Below are 22,824 nucleotides of genomic sequence, written 5' to 3'. Positions count from 1 at the left end.
ACTGGCATTCTGGATGGTGGTCTCTATAGGTTAGAACTAGATGATAATTTTCCAAATCTTTGTTGTCATATAATATTAATGAATCACTCACAAAGATGGAAAAGAAACAAGACTTAGAGACTTCATCTATGTTGTGGCATCAACGTTTAGGCCACATCTCAAGAGAACGATTAAATCGTCTTGTAAAGGATGAAGTCTTACCTCCTCTCGATTTCACTGATTTTGGAACATGTGTCAAATGTCTTAAAGGCAAAATGACATCAGCGAATAAGAAAGGTGCCACTAGGAGCTCTAATTTATTAGAACTCATTCATACCAAATTGCTGGCATAACAGGACATACTTCATTTATCACTTTCATTGATGATTATTCTCGTTACGCGTACTTGTATCTTATTAAGGAAAAGTCTGAATCTCTTACAACTTTTAAAGATTATAAAGCTGAAGTTGAAAAGCAATTAGATCGTCAAATTAAAGTTGTGAGATCAGACAGAGGCGGTGAATATTATGGAAGACATACTGATGTGGTTCAAGCTCCTGGTCCATTTTATGAGTTTTGTAAGGGCCAGGGGATTGTGAACCAATACACCATGCCTGGTACACCTCAGTAGAACGGTGTCGCTGAACGAAGAAATCGTACCCTTATGAACATGGTGCGCAGTATGTTAGCCAACACTAATTTACCATTATTCCTCTGGACTGAAGCATTAAAAGCAGCTGTTCATATACTCAATAGAGTTCCTTCTAAGTCTGTCCCTAAAACTCCTTATGAACTTTGGACAGGAAGGAAACCGAGTCTTAAATATATGAAAGTATGGGGCTGCATTGCTGAAACAAAACTCTATAATCCTTTCCTAAGGAAACTTGACCCTAAAACAGTTACCTGTTTCTTTATCGGGTATCCTGATCATTCGAAGGGTTATCGTTTCTATTGTCCTTCCCATGTCACCGGTATTGTTGAAACCAAGCGTGCTGCGTTCCTGGAGGATTTCAAGGTCAGTGGGAGCAGTACCAACCCTTACGAAGAATTGCAAGAAGTACAAGACTCGGGGGGAGAGACTCGTCGCTTACCATTACTCCGTTTACTCCTCTTGTACCCCATGCAACTGCACCTGAAGTCACTGCCCAAATTCCATCTCCACAACAAGAACCCATTATACCTCATAACGAAGGCACATCAAACGCTCAAAACCAAGACAATGCTGAACCCGATAATCAACTCAGGAGGTCATCTAGGCAAAGACGGCCTACTAATTGGGATGATTATGTTACCTACCTGACTGAAATGGATGCTGGAAAGCTCAATGATCCTATCTCTTATAATGAAGCCATTAGCAGTGATCAGTCTTCTGAATGGAATAAAGCAATGATTAATGAGCTTGAATCCATGAAGAAAATGACGTTTGGGATTTGGTAGAATTACCCAAAGGTATTAAACCTGTAGGTTGTAAATGGGTGTTCAAAACAAAACTGGATCCGAATGGGAACGTTGAACGCTACAAAGCGAGATTGGTTGCAAAGGGCTACACTCAGAAAGAGGGAATTGATTATCAAGAGACATTTTCACCTGTCTCTCGTAAAGATTCATTAAGGATCGTTATGGCCCTAGTAGCTCATTTTGATTTAGAGCTGCATCAGATGGACGTCAAAACTGTTTTTCTTAACGGAGACTTAGACGAAGATGTTTACATGAAACAACCTGAAGGCTTTAAACCTGAAGGTCAGGAGCATCTGGTCTGTAAGTTGAAGAAATCCTTTTACGGGTTAAAACAAGCATCATGTCAATGGTACCTCAAGTTTGATGAAGTCATGAAGAGGCAAGGTTTTATGAAGAATCAAGTGGATCAATGCACCTACCTCAAGATGAGTGGGAGTAACTTTACTATACTTGTCCTTTACGTAGATGATATTCTATTGACAAGTAATAGTTTAGACATGTTGCATGAGTCGAAGCGGTTACTCTCGCATAACTTCGACATGAAGGATCTCGGAGATGCTTCTTACGTCATTGGCATCGAAATTCACCGAGATAGACACAAAGGGATCTTAGGATTGTCTCAAAAGACTTACATAGATCGTGTCCTTACACGTTACAACATGCAACAATGCGAACCCTCAGTTGCTCCAGTAGTTAAGGGAGATGTTTTCGGTTCATTCCAGTGTCCGACAACAGAGGTTGAAAAGGAGCAAATGAGCCAGATACCTTATGCGTCAGTAGTCGGGAGCCTAATGTATGCTCAAGTCTGTACTCGCCCAGATATCGCTTATATTGCTGGAATGCTAGGCCGTTATCACACTAATCCTGGTCTAGATCACTGGAAAGCAGCTAAGAAGGTCCTTAGATATCTGCAAGGGACGAAAGACTATAAACTGACTTATAGAAGAAGTGATCACTTAGAAGTGGTAGGTTATTCTGATTCTGACTTTGCCAAATGCAAAGATGACAAGAAATCCACTTCGGGCTACATCTTTATGTTAGCAGGCGGACCTATCTCATGGAAGAGTCATAAACAACAGTTAACAACAACTTCCACAATGATGGCAGAATACATTGCTGTTTACAACGCAACCTGTCATGGAATGTTGCTTAGAAATCTGATCACTGGACTCAAAATCGTTAATTCCATTTCTAGACCATTGAAGCTTTACTGTGATAACTCAGCTGCCGTTAGTTTCTGGAACAGTAACAGTTCGACTAGAGCTGATTTATATCTCGATACAAAATATTTGTTCGTACGTGAACGAGTTGAGGAAAATAATCTTTGTATTGAGTGTATTAGTACTAAAGATATGCTTGCAGATCCGATGACTAAAGGTCTCCCACCTAAAGTTTTCGAAGAACATGTATCGAATATGGGACTTACTAAAGACCTTATTTAATGGCATATTGTACTAGCTTATGTTTTAATTAATAAAATTTCCTCAGTTTGATTTTGTATGTCTCTAACATATGTTTTGCCGGTGTAATGACATATAGACAAAAATATAAATACAAATCAGACGCTAAAGGGCTTATAAGTATTTTGATCATAACTATTAGGTTTTAAATTGAGGCTATAGTAGGATTAATGGGGGTCCTGAGTCGAATGATGATTCAACGGCTGTATTTCTCTGCTATAGTTCTTGGTTTAAGACTAAAATGAATGTTAACTCCTGGCCAGGCTCATCTAATACTCATGATAAATGATTACTCGGCTAAGTGGGAGAATGTGAGATTAAATATATTATTAATATAATATTTAATCTTTTAGCCATTATAATCATTTATATTATATTAGATCAAAATATAATAATAACCTATTAATAATTAGTTGGTAATTGTTAATGGACCATATTACCCTTATTAACTAATTCGGTTTCCTCTTGGGTGTATATATAAGGAGATCATTAGAGAGTTTAAGGGTTAGACAATTACACAATTCACACAACCCTCATAACATCTATTTCGGCTCTCTCTCCCAACCGATTCTTCCCTTGTTTCGGTTTCATCACCGTCATAACTTTACACCCTAAGGAGGAACCAGATCATCCTGACAAGTATGTCGAACTCAATGGCTGCATCTCTGACTGGATTCTCTGCTGGCCTGTCTGCTGTAACAGGTATTATTTACATGTTTTCCCTTATGTTTAACAGAACTGATCCAACACTATAAACTTTAGCAAGCAACGTTCACAATATACGCACGTCATTAGATCACATAACTTTACATAATGAAACAAAATGCAACGCCTCACTATAAACGATAATATGCACACTATACTATACTTGTACTACCATCGACAAACATCAAAGGCATTGCCCCTTATCCTGTCACACCTCAACCCGCAACGGATTGGTACGGGGCAGAGTGATTACCCATAGCTCATGATACTAATTAAAGTTATAATATATAAAGCACATCCAATTAAGTTGTCACATAACATATAATATTTAGAAATTGTTCATACAACGTTCCAAAACATAACATAAGTTTCCCAATTTATTTTCCTAAGGCTCATGCTACGTGACATCTTCACTCGATCATCAACCTGATTACCTGCATCATGTGAGGAAAACATATTTTAAGTCAACAAACATGTTGGTGAGTAATTTCCTCGTTTTATTGAAAAAACACTTTTATATTTAAATTTTAAAAATAAATAATTTTAACATCCATTTCAAGGTTAGTATGGTGATTGTATCATAGTATTAACATAGGCAACAATCGCATAAACACCAAACAAGATCACGCAACTAGTTAACAATACGAAATAAAACAATAGACTCATGACAATAGCGTGCATTAGTCTCAAGCCTCGAAGAGCGAGTCTAATACTTTTGGCGATACTATGCTACAACCCATGTCCGTGTGGAACCTAGCAGCCATGGATCCACATGAGACAATAGCATGCAATAGACTTGAAAACAGATAGTATATAGAATGATGGAAAAACATATATACGCGTTCACATAATAACACTTGAACTTAACATGTTGAATAAATGGAAAACGTGTGTAACATGATGCACCCCAAAATTTGTAAAATAAATTAAAAAAAAATGGGAAATGGAAGAGATTACTCGCGGGTTGCGTTCCATTTATTTCCTTGAATCGAACGAACGGATTTGAGGAAAACACCACGAAAAGACATTATCCTAGAATATCTATTTTCATATACGAATCAATAAATATCGAAAGTAAGATACAAATAGATCTAGGTGTTAAGTAATTAAATAATATTATCCTTATCCTAAATTATTAGAGTAAATTACAAGTTTGTCCTTTATGTGTACACCAAATTGCAGGCGGTGTCCTTTACCTTTAAATTTGACAGGTTTTCTACTTTATGTTACAAAATCTTGCACGTTATGCCCTTTGAGCCTAACCCAGGTAGATTTTATGGTTAAGAATGGTAATGTGCGTTGCATATAAAGGCATTCTTGTCATTTTACTTTTCTATGGACTATTGTGTAAATAAGTTAAACCTCATCATCAGCCTACCATTTTATATCCACACATACAAACCCTAAAGAGAAAGAGAGCATCAGAGATAGGGAGAACTAGCTGGTTTCCGGCGATCGATTCTGGCTATTTGCTGACAAGAGGCGACACCACCCCTCCCTCTTTGTTCTTCACGGTGATGGTGATTGCGACTTGCGATGTGTTTCGATCAAGCGATGAAGAGCCGGACAAAATGAGGTAGTGCCGGTTGTTACGATATCTCTGGAAGCAGTGGCGGACAACGATAATGGTGTTATGTGTGGTGGTCCGTCCATAACGACCGACGATGAAGGGGAAGATCGAGCAGCGGAATCCCAAGATGTTGGGTTCAGATGTTATTCTAAGAAAATTGAGAAGGATTAGCCGGTGTTGTTGGGTTTAAATGTTGGGTTCAGGGTGTAATCTTTTTGAACCATTGTTGTTATTCCCATAAAATCGAGGAGCAAAAACATACATCAAGGAATACCCAAAATTGTTATTATTCTCAGAAAATTTTGGATTACTCTCATAAAATTGAGAATGTGCATTAACTATCGAAGCTTTTTCAACATATATTTACGATGGTTATAAAATTTTTTTTCTTTTTATAATTGGTGAATAATTATGCCAACAAATGATCCTCATAATTCGGAGGTGCGTTAGGGGCGGTTGACTGTGGGAGGTGGTTAGGGGCGGGTGACTGTGGGAGGTGGGCAGTGGTTTGCGATGGTTCATCTTCATTGGTTTTGATTATATTAACTGGTTTGTGATGGTGAAGGGAGGTGGTGGTTGAGGATGGTGGTGGAGGGTAGTGTTGATGGTGATGGTGGTTGTTGATTTTTTAGTTTTGTATAAAATAGTCCCTTAATAAAAGTTTTTAACACAATAGCTCTTGAGAAGGTGAAATGACAAGAATGCCCTCATGTGCAAGGCACATGACCATATTTAACAAAAAGATCTGACTGAGTTATGGCTAAAGGACATAATGTGCAGGATTTTGAAACGTTAAGGACAAAACTCGTCAAATTTAAAGGCAAAGGATAACACCTGCAATCTGGTACAAACATAAAGGACAAAACTTGTAATTTACTCAAATTATTATTTTGATAATTTATAAAGTAATATCATATTCTATACTAATTAGTATTTTTTTCCACCTAATCCTAAATTTATAAAATATGGAATTTAATATATAATGTTTCGACCACATATCTTATTCTCACCAATTTATAAGTTTATAAATTATGGAATTTTAAATATAAGGCTCTTAGACCCTAACACGTTTTAACCACAAAAACGCTGCGGAAAACGAGCCATAAAATTTCTTTCTTTAAAACGTCTGGACATACTTGAAAGTCCATTTTAAAATAACTCTTTTATAATAAATACATTCTTCGTTCTTATTTAGGAAATAAAACCTAACTTATGTTTACTAAATTACATGATCACACATTTCTGTAAAATTTATGATATAACTCGATCTTCAACCGCTCACACCTCGTGGTGATGATCCATGATTCAGTGCAACCTTCGGTTACCACATACATTTACATCATTAGTACTTAGTAATATAATATATAATCTAAAATTTATAACTAACGGATCATGACGCGTTTTATTCTCAAATAAATTCCATTTAGTTATCCTTCTGAGTTCAAGCATTTCATCTCAGAATCTATCTTTCGATGAGTCGACAATGATGTACCTGCACATTATTTCATTCTCAAAAGCAAACTCAGTTAGTATCATCAATACTCATATGTATATTAACACCATATATATCATCGTACAAGTCTCATTCATTTGGAAACGTATGGTTTAATAACTTGCATACATATTATCTAATCCCACTCTTTCATGTATAATTTGTCCTACTACGAACATACATACCTTCCTACTCAAACTCTTATGTACGACTTACGCACTCACAAACTCATTAAACAAATCCTATGTCACACCCCAACCGATGACGGAAACATCGGGGCATGGCACTGATCAAAACAGATTGTCCAGAAGTTTCCATAATAATTATCAATACCAATCAATTTAAAATAACATGTCCCATACCATGTCTCAAAAGGTAAACAAATTATTACAGACAAAATCTAGGCAATTAGTTCTGTTCCGACAACTCAGATTCAAATTGTACAGACAACTATTTGTTGGCCTCTAGGACCTTATTCTAGCCTCGCTTTCCTAGCGGATAAGCATCCTAAACACCTGTCACATACGTTAAAATAAAGTCAATACACATAGTGTAAAGGCGAGTATACAAGTTTGATAATAACATATAGAGTTCGAAATAGTTTACGCATCCTATGTCACACCCCAACCGATGGCGGAAACATCGGGGCATGGCACTGAGCGAAACAGATTGTCCAGAAGTTTCCATAACAATTATCATTACCAATCAATTTAAAATAACATGTCCCATACCATGTCTCAAAAGGTAAACAAATTATTACAGACAAAATCTAGGCAATTAGTTATGTTCTGACAACTCAGATTCAAATTGTACAGACAACTATTTGTTGGCCTCTAGGACCTTATTCTAGCCTCGCTTTCCTAGCGGATAAGTATCCTAAACACCTGTCACATACGTTAAAATAAAGTTAATACACATAGTGTAAAGGCGAGTATACAAGTTTGATAATAGCATATAGAGTTCGAAATAGTTTACGCATAACCAGCACGTACACAGAGGAAAACGAAGCATGTTAATTATCGACATGAACCTATCGATACCAATGACTGCGGGTCGACTGCCCAAGGCAGTTCGCAATACATGATTACCACCGTAATCCATGCAAGTAATTGTCCTTAACAACCCCCGAGTGAACGGGTGCTGAGTCCAAATTATAGTACTATCGTCGTTAAGGCAGGTAGACAGCATTCCATGTGTAAACATAACAAACAAGCATTCATTAAGTCACGTATAACATGCGGTAACGGTTAGCGTTTAAAGTATTGCGTAGTGTGTTCGATTTTGATTTTGTATAAGTAACGTATGTAACACCCAAAAGTGCATAAAGCAAAACGGGATCGAGTATACTCACAGCGGTTGACGGATTGAAGGGAGCGCTTGAGAGTAAGATTAGCCTGAATAGTTCGATAGCATAACGATAATTGACGTGTAAAACGGAAAGCAAGTGTTGGTGGATCGAACAGCTGGTCGATCGGTTGGTAGTCCGATCGGTCAGCTGACCGTGCGGGTGACTGTCCGTTCGGATGACCGTTCGAGTGGATGGTTTCTTCCTTTAGAAAGGATGTGTTTGTGTATGATGGTTTGACGTTTGAAGTTTTTGTTGTACCATTTGAAAACATTGAAGTGTCTCTACCTTTCAGGTCGGTCGATCGGACAGTCGTTCATTCGGCCGGCAACCCGTTCGGCTGGGCACCTCAGCGAGAACAAGTTCATAGCAGGTTGTCACTCGATCGGGCAGCAGTTCGATCGGGTGGCATTCCTAGTGCATTGAACATGTTGAAAATTATTTAAGTGTTGAAGTTCAAATGTCTCATGGTACGTTAGCAGTTCGATCGGTTGGCAGTCCGATCGGACAGTAACTCGTTTAACACTCAGACTTCTTAGATTACTAAAATGGTTAAGTGTGGGTCCCAAGGTGTAAGTCGTTCGGCTGGCCGGTCGATCGGGTGACTGGCCGATCGGTCAATAGGCCAATCGGACGGCACTTCGTCCCGGTCGTCCTGTTCATCTTACACTTGGTTGCCTTTGATTGTTCGTTGTTTTATCGAGACGTTTTGATAACGAGTCAAACAACAGGAACTTTTTCAATAGTTGGTTCTCCTGATCGGACAGGAATCACCCAAATCCGATTAGTGAACTGTTCGAGATGGTGGTTCACGTTTAACCCGAAATCGGTAAACCTCATGGATAGAACCCGAATCTCGAGCCACACAATTACTAGAATGAGTAGTAGGTCGGCACAAGCTCCGTTTCTATCGGTTTTGAGTGCGTTGAGTGTAAAAGAGTTGAAAGAAAGTTGGATAACCATCTTCCAATCCTTTTCTTTGTGAATATGTTTAGATCTATGAAAGATCTTTGTTAGTTTATGTGGAAATCCGTTAGATCTAAGTTGTTCTTGGTGGATTGAGGCCAAAACATGAAGTTCTTCAAGAACACATGATGACGTCATCCAAGAACACCTTGAATCTTGGTGATTTCACGGTTAAAAGTTAAGATTTAAAAGATAGAAAGGTGTAGGAGTGCGTGTAGATCAAGAAAGTACAAGATTTAGGTCGAGATCTTACCGGAATTGAGAGAAATCTGGGAAAGGTGGGGAGAGCGTGCTGTTCGGTCAGAGAGTTGCCAAAAGTAGAAAGAATGAAAGTGACATGGGTATCTATAAGGTTCCAAAAGAGGAAAGGGCTGGTCGATCGGCTAGGCAGCTCGATCGGACAGCCTGTCCGATCGGACGGCTGTCCGAACGGACGGCTGGTCGATCGACTGGTTGCCTGATCGATCGGTCTCCTGTTTCGAGTGTTTGGTGCGACGAGGTTTGCTGTTTCGATTTCGATTGCGAGCGTTGCGATGCGATAGAGTTTCCTAATCAAATTACTTTTAATCCCAACTACTCATATCTCGCGCTATCTCTTCTCCACTAATTATCATACTATATCAACATACAATCATCCTTATTTCGTATTCGTTTTGCGTTTGCGATTCGATTGCGATTGAGTTAGATTGCGTTTCGATTGATCACCACACATAACATAAATAAACATGCACAAGTAACACATAAGGCACACACACGTATAATAATCACCAAAGTGCGTATTTCGAGTTGCGAGCGCGATGTCGATTAGATTGGCTTGATTAGCGTTTAGTTAACTTTATCGCTGTTACGCCCACATTTTTCGTCCTTACAAAACAACTTACAAAAGTAATTTATAGACATCAAATTACCAAACTTTGATACATAATAAAATTCTTAGGAAAATTGGGCATGACCCGTTCGTAAAAACGGACATGCCTCCCTGTTTTTAACACATAAAACTAACAACAATCTATGACCCTTTTTGACATTAAACTACCCAAGACAAAGACCACAAGTTTTTGCAAAATACGACTACTAACAAAGTTGGACAAAATAACAAGTCACGGACCATAAAGACGAACAAAAACTAGCGGAAGCATTTGGTATAACATAGCATGGGCCCGTGCTCGCTCCAAATCTCCAAATCGCCTAGAGTGGAGTTTTACCTACATTAACAACCAAATTTTAAAGGTTAGTTGTCACACATATTAAATCATAATTCTTTCGTTTTAGCTCCATCCATACAAGAACTTTCATTCTTTTTACGCATTCGACTACCCAAGTAATTGGGTTTAGCATAAACACTCTCATTGAGAGTTAAGCATACATATTCAACCCGTTTAATTGGGTTTGGCATAAACACTCTCGTTGAGAGTTAAGCATACACTTTCGACCCGTTTAATTGGGTTAATTGCTTTCAACATAAATCTTTCCTTTCCATCCGTATAACGGATTAAACTTCAAGCATTTGTCATAGCATTCATGACCACCCGTTCAAAACGGGTAGTAGCTTACTCTTACTCGACTTGTTCAACTAGAACTTGTCGACTTGCATAGCTTATCATACCCTTTTGTTAGCATAACCAAATCCACAAGGGATTTGCTATTTCGCATCCACTACAATCATAACTTCTAAAACCTTTTTCGAGATAAACTCTTACATCTAACCAATCTTTATCCGTAAAGAAATTGCACGAATTGTATTATCAAATAATATCATCGTAAATCTACTAGTAGAGTAAATAAAGTTCAAAAGAACTTACAGCGATCTTGAAATACTTATGCCTTCGAGTGACTTGCGCCTTCTTCCTTCTTCATGCCTATATGTCATAATCCCATACTTTAGCTTTCAAAAACATTACTTTCACATTCCTTATAGTTCATTATGGTGTCTACTAATCACTTACGCCATTATCATAAAGAAGTTACCTCGACTTAACAAGTATTCATGTAAAAACCATAACTAAACTCACTTAGGCATTTCATCGAACACATTGCGTGCGTACCATCTACAAGGCATAGTGTACAAGTATATTATGCATAATCTTACTAGTTCATATCAAAATCATGAAACTCAACAATTTTTCACATAACCTTCATCCTAAATCAGATCCTTATAATAATAATTTACAACATCTAACTTCATATATCATAACCATACTCAATTTAACACATTTAGCATCATCATCTTCATAGCATTACTACTACAAGTGGGTTTTTACAAGAATCATTCAAATAACCTAAAATCAAATATAATTCTTGTTCTAGAAAGTAATTCTAACTCAGATTTCTCATATTTGATACAAGAATTCGAGATTGGGTTGAACCCCTTTATTCTACAAATCATGATTCTAAAAAATTAAACTTACCACTTCGGAAACTGAGGTTAGCTACTCGAGTTTAGGGCATCATGCATCGAATTTTTCCTTTGATTCAAGCTAAATTGCTGGATTTCTTGATGCTAGGGTTTCAACCCTTGTCTTCCCTTCGATCGTCCAGAACCCACGCACAGAGAGTGTGTGTGGGTTTTTAATCCTTTTTAATTTTTAATTAACTTTAATTTTTGACATGTTACAACTTTAGTCCCTCAAGTTTCCTTTACTTATTTAGTTTTAAACTTCACCCCTTTATTATTTTATATCATGGAAATTAAATCCAACTAACTAAGTTAAGTTTTTAAATAAACTTTAACTTATCAAATAAACATTTTTGGGGTGTTACAAATCTACCCCCCTTAAAGGAGGTTTCGTCCCCGAAACCTTTCTCATTCCAACTAGGCCACTTATACTCTTACTTATTCATCTATTCATTCACGATGCTTAATACAATATAAATGCATTTGGAATCTTGGAAAAAGTTTCATTCATGCATAAACATATTTGTGTGCATTGTCCCTACGTCCTTAAATTAAATTAAATAAAATACTTTCATAATCTCATATAAATGAGAATCTGATCCAGAGCTCTTATTAGTGTCGTTTTCATTTTATAATGCTAGCTCCTATCATACATCATCACCAGCACTTCGTTCACTGAAATTTATTCCAATGTACACTATTGGTCGTACAAGCTTATGTTTACGGTTTGTTTCTGTCTTCCTAATTAAGCGTAACATATTCCTACATTTACTAATACAAATAAATCGATTTATTTCATTCCACTCACGAATCATGCACGATATAATTCATTATTGTAATCATGGGCAAACCCCATTATCCCATTACTAACGTTATTCTAATTACTTTCTTATTCATATGAGGGCTTATCATATCATTGTACGTGTACTATAAACATTTTATGACTTAGTGGTACTAATACAAAGCTAGCCACTTCCTAATTACTTTTTCATACTTAATACGAGTATAAAGCATCATTCTACGGTTACTATCGTCACTTGAACTAGTTACAAATTTTGAGTTTAGCCTCAAATTTAATCATTCGCACCCTTTATTATTAGCTCCTTACATAACCTACTTATGATAACGACTAGGTATGTTGTGTATGAGCACCCTACGAGCGTTTAACCAATTCAGCTCGAACTTTCATTTAAGGCCTTTAGATATCCCTCTTAGTGACATTCATACCTTCTCACGCTGACCATTACAGGTCGATCATTGTATACCATACTTATTCTACCATTCATTTTGTTCATACTTACAATTTAATCTACGGGTTCTTAATCATTACTCAAGAATTAAACATTCTACTAACCTCGCCTTCAATGCATAAGTCGGTTATCCGTGTGCCGGATCGATCCGCTTCTTTATATGTACCTTCCGTACCAAAATTGGTCCCATTTATTCATGAAATATGTTTTCACTCGTGGGCATCCTTCTACTAGCTTCATACTATCATTTCACTAAGAATTCCATCATATATATCCATAATTAAATAATTAACACATAACCTTTCGTAATTGTATCCTACAGGGTGTTTGTTCGCCTATTTTATCTTTCAAAATTTTCTTACGTACATACTAAACATATCATACATTCCATTTCTTACATACAATCCCTTTTTTTTTATTGGTTATTTCTCCAACTTTCGCAGTTTGACCTTTCAAGGTCAGACTATCACCCCCTCACCTATTGTGGTTGCATCGAGGTACACGTTCGTACCATATACTTGCATAATTGCAAGGACTTCATTTATTTCGTTTGACTTTTCAGAAGTCTAATTGTAAATGCATTCTTACATATGGGTATCAGTTATCCTATTCTGACACATCATTCTTTAGTCGAGCCCTAAGCTCTCATTAAAAATATGATCTTTCTATACGTACCTGGTGCGGGTCAAAACCCTTGACTCGTTATTTATACTTTGCGACGATTAATGCTTTCCAAACTGTGACAATGCATGCCCATACATTATGCTCACCTATAAATAATAAACTTGACAAACCGAACATTAAATACCGGGTTCAAACGGTGATCGCCATTTGACCCGTATAACTTATTTGAGTTTGGTACTTACTTTTTATTCTCACTTGTTAAAATCACTTACCCGCATCATGCAGAATATCCATCTTGAATGGGCTTTAGTCTTGGTTGCATATCGCCTATGCAGCTCCCACCCATATTGAGCATCTAACTTTATTTATTTGTTATTAACCTTATATATAAGTTTCATCTAACTTTCTTTACCGATCAAAAATGTCTACCTTCTCTACACATGCAGGAGCTTTTGACCATTCATTCATTATTAGTAATTGTTATTTATTTTTATCTTTATTTTTGTTTTCAATTCGTTTCTCTCCTTTGTCATCTATAACACCTCAAAATTTTTTTTTTCACTAACCATATAGTATAACCCAATATAGTACACCATCATTATTATTGAAAACAATCCACAAAATACGAAGTGGCGTACCTGCCGGCATATGGTCGGTGTAGCACGAACTAGTCTCGACGTAGACTATGACCCATACAACGAAGGAGTGGTGTAGTCTACGCCCTTGCTATATCTTATTGCTATCTTTGCTGGCTCCTGACCCATACGAAATAGCAAAACACTTGAAATATATTATTATTTTTATATCCTCAAGAACTAAGTTCTATACCTTGTAAAATCCCACGTAAATAGGACTTCCAAATTCCAATCATGATAACACATAACAAAATAACTTTATGATCAATTTGGTTATTTATAATTTTATGACACTTGCTCATCCATTTTATTACGGCATACATAAATAGCAACCAAACCTTCAAAAATTTAGTCTAAACTTTATCAATACCAATACCAATACATATACCATTATTTACAAAGAACTAAATCATAATTAATCAGGTATTCAATATTAGATGAACTCCCCATATTGAAGTAAGAATAACTTAATTTAAATCTTGCAATATTTAATGTTTGCTTTGTGCTCGTTTGACCAGTATGGTCCTCTTGACTCATAATTACCATCAGATCATTGGAAATAACATGTATCTACACATTTCCTCTTAACTTGTTCATGAACAATACCATATATTTTAGGATGAAGAAACTAGCATACATGATTAAAGTGAAGTAGTCATGTGAAACAAACTACCTACACAATTTTTGTCTAAGATTACTTACGTAATAATATTCGATAATACTCCAAGCCTTAGATCTCGAAACTTTTCACACAACATGAGTCTTATTCAATCTCATAAGAAATCAATCTATCTCAAATTATTCTTTATTATCGATTAATTCGCATCTCAGATCGCGTAAACTCAAAATACGCATCATAGTGTTAATTTCATAACGTTTTCGAATTAAGCCATAAGGCATAAGTGACACAAAACACCAGTTACAGCTTAACAATATATTCATGATTTAGGCTATTTATTCTACACCATAGTTATCTCTTAGATCAGTATCATTATAGACATACCTCGTTTCTCCAAAAGATGGTTCACCCACTCATCACAACTTAGGTATGTCCCTGGTTCCTTAGCACATCATCACAATTTTTGTGACCACTTATACTTCCACACTTTATTACACAATGCAGTCTTTATGCCACATTGTAACATGACACTATCACATAGACAAAAGCAAAACTGTAACATAGTAAGATAAACTTACTTGCACATCATTTCTCTCTAAATGCCGCCATCTCTTATCTTTAGAGACTGCTGCCTCAATATCTCTTTGGACCACCGCCCCTCTAACATTAGAGATCATCGTCTCTATTTCAATATTGGTTCACCGCATCACGTCTCCCATAGAATATTTCCATTACTGGGGTCACAAATACCTGTGACTCCCACATGCCATATCCACTACTGGAGTCTCATCACATCATGTGACTCCCAGTAGCCTCCTACGGGTGATCAGCCCGTAGTATCTACCGCGGATGATCAGTCCGCGTAAACCGCATGGTCACAACCAGTGACTCTTACAGCTGGGAATTCTTACATTTCAATTTTTGATCTTTTAAATTTCATAACTCTTATCTTATCATTCGATTTATCACTTCCGACTCTTACGAATCCATTCTTATTGTAACCACTAAGTGTGATTACATACATCTATTAGGCCTTATATGGACCTTACATAGTCATTAAATAGGCTTTCGGACAACCCGGTAACTCTAAATGTGAAAAACAAAAATTTTCCGTTACCACAAATTTTCTTTTATCCTTTCATGGCTTAATTTGTCCCATAAGGGCTCAACGGGGCCGTGAATCAGGCTTTCGGGAAGTACGTTTGGCTAGAATGTGAAAAACATGGAAATTTCGCGGATCGGATTTGCACAACCCGTCAGCGACGGCTAGAGGATCCGTCGGCGACGGGCCTCAGAATGTGGCGTCGGCCACTTGTTTCCGTCGGCAGACAGATAGGGCGTCGGCCCTGGGGGTGGCGTCGGCGACGGGCATCCAGCCGTCGGTGACGGCCTGCCGTTTGTTAATCCGTTGCTGCTTCCATTTTTAAGTGTTTTAACTCTTTTTCGGGTCCGTTTCCAGCCGTGTGGTCCCTAAAACTTATCATTTTACCCTCCATATTTACCTCTTCGCATACTTAACTTAACTTAACAAGCACATTACACATACTTGCGTTCACTAAAAACTTAAATTGTTACCTCATTGGCGATCTTGGAGCGAGCACACTTTCGAATGAGCCGTCGGTTTGAGTTCAAGCATCGCGTTAAAAGCTCGAATCCCTCAAACCTAGGTTCTGATACCAACTTGTTACGCCCACATTTTTCGTCCTTACAAAACAACTTACAAAAGTAATTTATAGACATCAAATTACCAAACTTTGATACATAATAAAATTCTTAGGAAAATTGGGCATGACCCGTTCGTAAAAACGGACATGCCTCCCTGTTTTTAACACATAAAACTAACAACAATCTATGACCCTTTTTGACATTAAACTACCCAAGACAAAGACCACAAGTTTTTGCAAAATACGACTACTAACAAAGTTGGACAAAATAACAAGTCACGGACCATAAAGACGAACAAAAACTAGCGGAAGCATTTGGTATAACATAGCATGGGCCCGTGCTCGCTCCAAATCTCCAAATCGCCTAGAGTGGAGTTTTACCTACATTAACAACCAAATTTTAAAGGTTAGTTGTCACACATATTAAATCATAATTCTTTCGTTTTAGCTCCATCCATACAAGAACTTTCATTCTTTTTACGCATTCGACTACCCAAGTAATTGGGTTTAGCATAAACACTCTCATTGAGAGTTAAGCATACATATTCAACCCGTTTAATTGGGTTTGGCATAAACACTCTCATTGAGAGTTAAGCATACACTTTCGACCCGTTTAATTGGGTTAATTGCTTTCAACATAAATCTTTCCTTTCCATCCGTATAACGGATTAAACTTCAAGCATTTGTCATAGCATTCATGACCACCCGTTCAAAACGGGTAGTAGCTTACTCTTACTCGACTTGTTCAACTAGAACTTGTCGACTTGCATAGCTTATCATACCCTTTTGTTAGCATAACCAAATCCACAAGGGATTTGCTATTTCGCATCCACTACAATCATAACTTCTAAAACCTTTTTCGAGATAAACTCTTACATCTAACCAATCTTTATCCGTAAAGAAATTGCACGAATTGTATTATCAAATAATATCATCGTAAATCTACTAGTAGAGTAAATAAAGTTCAAAAGAACTTACAGCGATCTTGAAATACTTATGCCTTCGAGTGACTTGCGCCTTCTTCCTTCTTCGTGCCTATATGTCATAATCCCATACTTTAGCTTTCAAAAACATTACTTTCACATTCCTTATAGTTCATTATGGTGTCTACTAATCACTTACGCCATTATCATAAAGAAGTTACATCGACTTAACAAGTATTCATGTAAAAACCATAACTAAACTCACTTAGGCATTTCATCGAACACATTGCGTGCGTACCATCTACAAGGCATAGTGTACAAGTATATTATGCATAATCTTACTAGTTCATATCAAAATCATGAAACTCAACAATTTTTCACATAACCTTCATCCTAAATCAGATCCTTATAATAATAATTTACAACATCTAACTTCATATATCATAACCATACTCAATTTAACACATTTAGCATCATCATCTTCATAGCATTACTACTACAAGTGGATTTTTACAAGAATCATTCAAATAACCTAAAATCAAACATAATTCTTGTTCTAGAAAGTAATCCTAACTCATATTTCTCATAATTGATACAAGAATTCGAGATTGGGTTGAACCCCTTTATTCTACAAATCATGATTCTAGAAAATTAAACTTACCACTTCGGAAACTGAGGTTAGCTACTCGAGTTTAGGGCATCATGCATCGAATTTTTCCTTTGATTCAAGCTAAATTGCTGGATTTCTTGATGCTAGGGTTTCAACCCTTGTCTTCCCTTCGATCGTCCAGAACCCACGCACAGAGAGTGTGTGTGGGTTTTTAATCCTTTTTAATTTTTAATTAACTTTAATTTTTGACATGTTACAACTTTAGTCCCTCAAGTTTCCTTTACTTATTTAGTTTTAAACTTCACCCCTTTATTATTTTATATCATGGAAATTAAATCCAACTAACTAAGTTAAGTTTTTAAATAAACTTTAACTTATCAAATAAACATTTTTGGGGTGTTACAATCGCATTGTTACTTCCTATTATTCATAGTCGTAAAGCGATTCGTAGCGATAAATATTCGTGGATTGCTACGATTCTAACTAATTACTCCACATAATACAACTAACGTAAACATAAATTAGACTATCTACAAGTCAAAGAAGTCAAAACAGGGATTGAACAAGGAGAGACAGATCGCAATTAGCAATCTTTTCTCCCTTTGACTTCAATCTTGACTTTGACGTTGACTTTCAAAACACGGGGTGTTACAGCCTCCCCTTGTTTAGGGAATTTCGTCCTGAAATTAGGCCGAAGTGGTAACAAACAACTGTGGGTACTTCGCTTTCATGTCGCTTTCGAGTTCCCAAGTGAACTCTGCGCCTCGTTTGCCTTCCCATCGGACTTTCACAATAGGAATGCGCGAGCATCTGAGCTGCTTGGTTTGGCGATCCATGATTTCGACAGGCTTCTCCACGAAGTGAAGTGTTTCGTTTATCTGGAGGTCATCGAGCGGCACAATTAAATCATGCTCAGCCAGCCACTTTCGGAGGTTTGACACGTGGAAAGTCGGGTGGACATTACTAAGTTCCTCCGGTAGTTCGAGTCTGTAGGCGACTTTTCCGATCCTTTCCAGAATCTTAAAAGGTCCAATATATCGAGGCGCTAGTTTCCCTTTCTTGTCGAATCTGACCACACCATTCCAACGTGATACCTTTAGGAGTACGTAGTCGCCAACGTCAAACTCAAGGGGCTTGCGTCGTCTATCGGCGTAGCTTTTCTGTCGACTTCGAGCTTTCAACAAGTTGTCTCGAATCTGGAGGACATTGTCAGTCATTTCTTGCAATAGCTCAGGAGCGGTTAATTGCGAGTGACCGATCTTGTGCCATACAATAGGCGATCGACATCTTCTTCCATATAAAGCCTCGAATGGTGCCATCTGAATGCTGGTATGATAACTGTTGTTATACGAGAATTCGACTAACGGCAGGTATTTATCCCAATTACCACCGAAGTCTATGACACACGAACGGAGCATGTCTTCAAGAGTACGGATCGTTCTTTCCGTCTGAACGTCGGTTTGAGGATGGAATGCGGTACTCAGATTAAGCGTAGTACCAAGAGCAGCTTGAAACGTTTCCCACAATCGCGAGGTAAACCGAGCGTCACGGTCAGAGATGATGTCGCGAGGCATCCCATGATTACAAATGATCTCGTCGGTGTAGATTCGGGCTAATCGTTCTACCTTGTAGTCTTCTCGTATTGGCAAAAAGTGGGCTGATTTGGTTAAACGATCAACGACAACCCAAATGTTGTCGTGACCTGATGACGTGTGCGGAAGCTTTGTTATGAAGTCCATAGCTATACTCTCCCACTTCCACATGGGGATTGGGGGTTGCTCGAGTAAGCCAGAGGGCCTTTGATGTTCAGCCTTGATTCTTGCACAAGTCAGGCACTTCCCAACGTAGAGAGCAATATCCCTTTTCATGCCCGGCCACCAGTACCTGTAGCGAAGATCCTGGTACATTTTATCGGCACCGGGATGAATAGAATATCGGGATTTGTGGGCTTCGTCCATTAGAATCTTTCGCAATTGGTCTGCTTAGGGATCCAAATTCGGTCAAGATAATGGAATATCCCATTCGACTTATTCACGAGTTGAGCTCCATCGTGATAGATTCGTTCCTTCTTCAAAGTGCGTTCATTAAAACAGGCATGCTGGGCTTCTCGGATGAGAGTTTCGAGATCGTATTGGGCTTGGGTATTGCGAATGCTGAGCAAATAACTCCGTCTGCTGAGAGTGTCGGCAACGACATTTGCTATGCCTGGGTGATAACGAATCTCACAGTCGTAACCGTTGAGTAGTTCTACCCATCGGCGTTGACGCATATTAAGTTCTTTCTGGTTAAAGATGTGTTGTAGGCTCCTATGATCGGTGAAGATCATACACTTGGTACCATACAGGTAGTATCGCCAAATCTTTAACGCAAAAACAACTACGCCTAGCTCGAGATCATGGCTTGTATAGTTCTTCTCATGGATTTTGAGCTGTTGAGATGCGTAAGCTATAACATTTTCCCATTGCATAAGAACACAACCAAGACCAAGGTTGGAAGCATCACGATAGACAATGAAACCGTCATTTCCGTCGGGCAATGTGAGAACAGGAGCGTTGCAAAGCATGTGCTTGAGGGTTTGAAAAGCAGATTCTTGTTCAGTTCCCCAATGAATCTTCGATAATAGCCCGCTAATCCGAGAAATGGCAAGCGGCACAGCAATCTTTGAGAAAGCAGATTCTTGCAAAGCATGTGCTTGAGGGCTTGTCTTTATGTGTGAGAGCGGTAAGCGGCACAACAATCTTTGAGAATCCTTCGATGAATCGTCGATAATAGCCCGCTAATCCGAGAAATGAACGGACTCCGGACGGGTTCTTAGGTGTAATCCAACTCTTAACTGCTTCAATCTTCGCGGGATCGACATGAATACCTTGACTATTTACGATGTGACCCAGAAACCGAACCTCCTCTAACCAGAATTCACACTTGGAGAACTTGGCATAGAGTCGATTCCCCTGGAGTAGTTCGAGCACCAAACGTAGATGTTGCGCGTGTTCGGCCTTCGATTTGGAATAGATCAAGACATCGTCGATCAATACGATGACGAAATGGTCGAGATATGGTTTACACACGCGATTCATCAGATCCATAAAAACCGCGGGTGCGTTGGTGAAACCAAAAGGCATAACAACGAACTCATAGTGGCCGTAACGTATGCGAAAGGCGGTTTTGGGTATATCCTCCTCTTGAATACGTAGCTGGTGATAGCCTGAGCGTAGATCAATCTTCGAGAAACACGTAGCACCTTGTAGCTGATCAAACAAATCGTCGATACGAGGTAGGAGATAGCGGTTCTTGATGGTTAGCTTATTCAATTCCCGGTAGTCGATGCACATCCTGAATGACCCATCCTTCTTTTTGACGAAAAGGACTGGCGCGCCCCAAGGAGAGGTGCTCGGGCGAATGAAACCTTTCTCAAGTAATTCCTGGAGTTGGTTTGAGAGTTCACGCATTTCGGACGGTGCGAGTCGGTAAGGGGCTTTGGCAACAGGGTTGGCTCCAGGAATGAGGTCGATTCGAAAGTCGATATCACGACTTAGCGGTAGTCCAGGAAGATCGTCAGGGAACACCTGAGGAAATTCGCGGACCACAGGGACGTCTTTTACTTCAGTCTTCCTTTTCTTTTCCTTCTTCGCTACTACAATGTTAGCCAAGAAAGCTCTGTATTCCTTGCGGAGATACTTGCTAGCTTGGACACATGACATGAGTTTGAGACCTTTTGAAGCAGTTTCACCATAAACACACAACAAATCACCATTCGCGAGCGAGAATCAGATCATCTTATCGAAACACACAACTTCAGCATGGTTTTCGCGAAGAAAGTCCATGCCTACTATGACGTCAAAACTTCCGAGTTGCATCGGGATAAGGTCGATTGGGAAGATGTGATTGTTGAGCTCAAGAGTACAATCACGGAGAACAGAATTAACGGCGACAGTTCTTCCAATAGCGACTTCAACATCAAATGTCGAGGGGAGATAGGAGCGCTTACGACTAAGAAGCTTCTCGAATTCAAACGACACAAAGCAATTATCGGCTCCAGTATCAAACAAACACGATGCATAAATACCATTCACAGGGAACGTACCATTGACCACGTTGTTGTCTGCATGGGCTTGGCGCGCATTGATGTTGAAGGTTCTAGCGCGTGCGGCTTGCTGTTGCTGCTGAGGCTGCTGCTGTTGGTGAGGCTGCTGCTGTTGGGGCTCTTGTTTCACAACCCTGTTCGGGCACATGTTCGCAAAGTGGTTGGGATCACCACATGCGAAGCAGACTCGGGCGTTGATCGCAGGTGCCTGAGCCGCATGTTGGCCTTGCAGGGCTGGGAGCAGAGCTTGATGAGCAGTGGCAGGAGCTGCGGTGTTGCGGGGACCAGTACGGCAGTTGACAGTGAAGTGGCCGTACATGTTGCAGTGAGCGCAGAAACGACAGGCAAGACCCACCGGGTGATGATAAGAACATGTTGGGCAAGCAGGGTGGGGGCCTGTGTATGCACGCTTTGCAGGTGGTGCATAAATGATTGGAACTGGGCGGTGGTGAGACTGCTGCTGAGCCGGTACGGCTTGGAGAGGAGCAGCAGTGGTGGTGACAGCACAGTTCTTGTTGCTGGAGCTGCTGTTGTTGTTCGTCTTCTTGCGGCGTGATGATTTTGATGATTGAGGAGCGGCGGTTTCAGCGGTTGGTGCGGTGGTAGCTTGATGCAGGGACTTTGAAGGCTTATCCCAAAAACCAGCTTTTACCCGCTTGTCGATGATTTCAGCGGCAAGCAAGTAAGTTTCTTCGATCGTTGCTGGCTTGGCGGCATGCACTAAATCAGCGACACAATCAGGTAGAGATCGAATGTACTTCTTGATCGTCATGTCTGTAGTCTTGACTTGATCGGGGCAGATGATGCTGAGCTGCTTAAAGCGAGCAGTCAGGGCAGCGTTATCTCCATCCTTCTGCTTAATGTTCCAAAACTCGTCCTCCAGCTTTTGGCGTTCATGGGGAGGGCGGAACTCATCCATCATGATGGCTTTCAACTCTTCCCAGGTCAGCTCATAAGCTGCATCATTCCCGCGTTTGTTTCGTTTGGCCATCCACCAGTCTAGTGCGTGGGACTGGAAGACACCAGTTGCGTTTAGGGTATGGAG

At 39.0% G+C, this 22,824-nt stretch overlaps 2 long non-coding RNA genes across 2 annotated transcripts; both read right to left on the bottom strand.

Moving 5' to 3' along the window:
• Positions 1-9,879: 9,879 nt before the first annotated feature.
• Positions 9,880-10,827, bottom strand: LOC110874538. The gene is made up of 2 exons (XR_002556035.2): positions 10,778-10,827; positions 9,880-10,180 (listed from the first exon to the last, which is right to left on the bottom strand). It is a non-coding gene; the product is annotated as an uncharacterized LOC110874538 (long non-coding RNA).
• A 5,415-nt stretch (positions 10,828-16,242) lies between these two features.
• LOC110874539 lies at positions 16,243-18,075 on the bottom strand. Its single transcript, XR_002556036.2, has 3 exons — positions 17,747-18,075; positions 17,141-17,197; positions 16,243-16,543 (listed from the first exon to the last, which is right to left on the bottom strand). It is a non-coding gene; the product is annotated as an uncharacterized LOC110874539 (long non-coding RNA).
• Positions 18,076-22,824: the final 4,749 nt, after the last annotated feature.

This window comes from Helianthus annuus, chromosome 9, assembly GCF_002127325.2.
Source record: "Helianthus annuus cultivar XRQ/B chromosome 9, HanXRQr2.0-SUNRISE, whole genome shotgun sequence".
NCBI classification, from domain to species: domain Eukaryota; kingdom Viridiplantae; phylum Streptophyta; class Magnoliopsida; order Asterales; family Asteraceae; genus Helianthus; species Helianthus annuus.
The sequence above is the reverse complement of the archived record's forward strand: the minus strand, read 5'-3'. Positions and strand labels throughout refer to the sequence as shown.